A 3696-nucleotide genomic window follows, 5' to 3' on the forward strand; every position below is an offset into this window, starting at 1 on the left:
TCTCTTCTAAGTAGCAGCACAGACAACGTGGAGTTTTCAATGGTTGAATGTGGGGAATGATGGCGGGTTGTGGGGGGCGTGTAGGGTGGACGGTGCCTGAGCGGCCTGGAAGCCCAGCACCCATGAAGGTCAAGTGCTCCTGTCCTGTGAAGCCTCCTTGATCCGCCTCCAACCCAACTTAAAATTGTCACCCTTTATTTTGCAGCTCTTATTTTGGTACTTCTGTTATATTTCATTTCATCTTTTATTTAAAGTCAATCAATTACTTATATGTCTTTAGATTTTTTTGTAGTTTATTGGTTCTTTTTAATTATACATGACAGCAGAATTCATTTTGACACAATTATACAAGCATGGAGTGTATCTGGTTGTAGTTAGGATTTTAAGCTCCTCCAGGGAACACAATGTGTTGTGGCTGATTCTCACTGTTCCACTTTGCCTACCCGACGTATATAAAGCATCTGAACTAACAACTGCCAGAAGTTAATGCGTCGGATTAAACCGGCAGGGCTCACTCTATGGCAATTCTGTGTTAACACATCTACACTTACCAAAACCATCTGTCCCAGAGCATCCTACAGAACAGTGTCTCACTCGGTAGCCCAGGCTGTGAGTCCTCTTGGTACTGGGAACTCAGTCACGCAGGGGGCAACTCTGCCTGCTTAGATTGCCTGAAACTCCCTCTGGGCTTTGGTAGCTCCTCTGTTCTTGCTGTGTTTCCTAGTCCTTCCTATGTCAGTTCCCTAAATAGTACAGATGGCCACCTTGCTTGTCCTATGCTAAATGTCACTGTATTAGTCTGTTTTTCATCATTTCGTAACAGAACATCTGAAGCAGGCTACTTTATAAAGAAAGAAGGTTTCTTTTGGCTCATGGTTCTGGAGGGGCAAGGTGTAGGGGCCCCATTTGGTAATCGTTTTCTTGCTGGCAGAATCCAGAAGTAGAGAAGAATGTCACATGGTGAGGGACACAGGGCCCATGTGTATGTGTGTCTCTTCCTGTCTCTCCCCCATGTTTACCCAGTCACTAGTATTAATCATGGAGCTCCACCCTAATGTCTAATCCTAATCACCTCCCCCAAGGCCCCACCTCTGAAGTTGTCAGGAAGTTTCTGCGCTCAAAGACTGACAATGGGGATTAGATTTCAACATGGGAAGCCTCGGGGGACATTCAAGCCATTATCTACCCATAGCAACCGTGGACCTCACCCACCATCCTCACCCAGGGCTGTGGCCTCTTCAGTGGCTGGTATTGGTCCCCTCCCCTCAATTCTCTCTACTTTTAAAATGCAGCATATAGAACTCCGTCTACCAGGCATCATGCAGCAGGATCTCAGCTGCTCAGAGGGCCCTGAGTTTCTAGTCCAAAAGCCTTTAGGCTTTATTATTGGGTACAGCATGCTTTGGGGGCACACAGTGCCTGGGGCCAGGTCCTCTCTCCACGAGCAGCTCCTAAGCCAGCAATCCTGTTGTTAATTTTGGAATCGATGAGAGGACTTTGCGTTCATTCCTATTGTATGTCTTCTTGCTGGTTCAGGGTGACTGGACTTAGCCTAGCAGAGTGAGAGCACTTGGCGTCCAGGTTGTGTTGAGTGACATATAAACCGACCCTCCCATGATGATGTCAGTGTTCTAACAAGGGCCTCCCGATGCTCTGTCCAGCCACAGGAGAGCTTGCTGAGCAGGACAGAGGCAGCGCCCAAGGCACGGCCTGGGCTTCCTCCCAGGCTGAGCTCCCTTCTGTCCACAGTGTGGGTGCACTTCCTCGCCCAGTCACAGATCCGTGGGCCGCTGCTCTGTCCTCTGCACTCCTCCACCTGCCACAAGAATATCCTGAGCAGCTCTGCCAAGCACCTCGCTGAAATCCAGATCCAGTGACCATCAGTCTAACAACTCCATCCAGGAGGAGACAAGATTAGAGCCAGGGACTTGTGCACGAGAGGCCAGCCCCTTGTCAGCCCTATTTTCTTGTTCTGAAGCTCACAGGTCAACAGGCAATGATTAGTCCTCTCATTCTGCTGAGGATCAATATGACGCCTCCCCAGTGCGCACGTCCCTGCCCTCCTGCTGGCCTTCCTGCCAGGCTCTCTCCAGGTCTCCAAGCCCTCTCCCATCCCCTGGGGAAAACAGCCCTACACTTGCCTCCGATTTCCAGGAACACTTCTTGCTCTTCCTGCTTTTCTGAGTAATCCTCCAATCCTCCGTCACTGTCGTTTCTGTGAGGACTCCTGGGACGTCTCTTCCTGCCATCCAGCTTTACCGTCATTATCTCACTTAACTCCTGAGGTCACTCTGAGGACCAAACTTGAGAAAAGCAATGTGTGTGCAGGCTGCTTACATAATGCGGGGCGCGACATGGATGTCTGCCAAATGAATAAACTACAATGGACAATATAAATAAAAAAAAATCTTACTATAATCACAAGTGAGAAACGTACAAAGTACTCTTCTCCAAAGTCAGATAAGTTGTTCTTTGAGTTTTGCTGTGTGTTCTCATAAGTTTAGAAAGTCATTCTCCAAAGGATTTAAGTCTTTGGTCTGATCATCCCTTTGAAATTAGCTGACCCTAAAGTCAGATTTAATAGAAAACTGAAGTTTCGTTACACCCCAATCACTAAGTTCCTTTGAAGGAAATCCATGACTGTTGACAACGTTTGCACAAATGCTTTTTACTGGTTAAGGTAGATAAATGGAACCATACTGTTTTGGACTAAAATGTGTTTATTTGAAACCTGAAGAACATATCTCAGCCTTGGTGAACACATTTAAAGAGTGAAGGAGGGCTATGGGAAAAGCACTTAATGGAGATGTAGTTTGCATGGTGATAAGTGCTCGTTATGATGTCTCTATGTTAACTGGCAAACTGCCCAGAAGAGGCTACGATGACTCTGATCTCAAACTGACGGTACTGTCACCCTGCTGCCCAGACTCCCAGCTTCTCTGCTCTAGAGCTAAAATGAATTTTAGGTTGGAACAACCAGGTCAATGTCCTTACCTACAGGAGAAGAGACTGAGGCTCCCTGAGAATAGCTGTCTTGCTGGGGGTGGCCCAGACCAGTGGGACCTTGAGCGAGCTCTCTGACTACAGGCATATGCCCTCCTTGCTTTGTGGCTGCACTGATGAGTTGGGGAGTGTCCATATTTTCATTTCCTGAACTCTTCCTCATTGTATGTCTTTTGTTTCTAATTCAATTGACAGTGACTAGGAAAAAAAAACAACAACAACAACAACAACAAACTTATGTGTGGCTATCCTCCAGGCTCTTCCTGCCACTGGATTTAGTCCTTGGAAACAAGAGGCTTCAGCTTTGGGCTGTCTGGTGCCTAAGGCGACGTGGATGCAGAGAGGACAGCATGCATCTCTGTGATGCACAAATTAGAGCTGATGGATGGGAGGCCACTAGTAAAATGTCACATCTCATAATGGGGATGGGCCACGGGGCCAGTGATAAAGTGAGACCGGTGGCTCTGACATGCACGCCTTCCCGCCATATTATTGACAGTGGGGGATCGTATTGATCGGGCCGCCAGGATTATCCTATTATGCAATTAGAATATTAGATTTGCATTTTTAATTCCTTTAGAAGAAATTGGCCTCAGGCAATTATGGCAGGAAAATATTAAGATGGATCCAGCTTCTTTGAAAACAAGAACTCAGAAGCAGCTTTTAGGAAGATGCAGTCATCATCAGGAAGAA

This window comes from Marmota flaviventris, chromosome 8 (assembly GCF_047511675.1).
Source record: "Marmota flaviventris isolate mMarFla1 chromosome 8, mMarFla1.hap1, whole genome shotgun sequence".
NCBI lineage: Eukaryota > Metazoa > Chordata > Mammalia > Rodentia > Sciuridae > Marmota > Marmota flaviventris.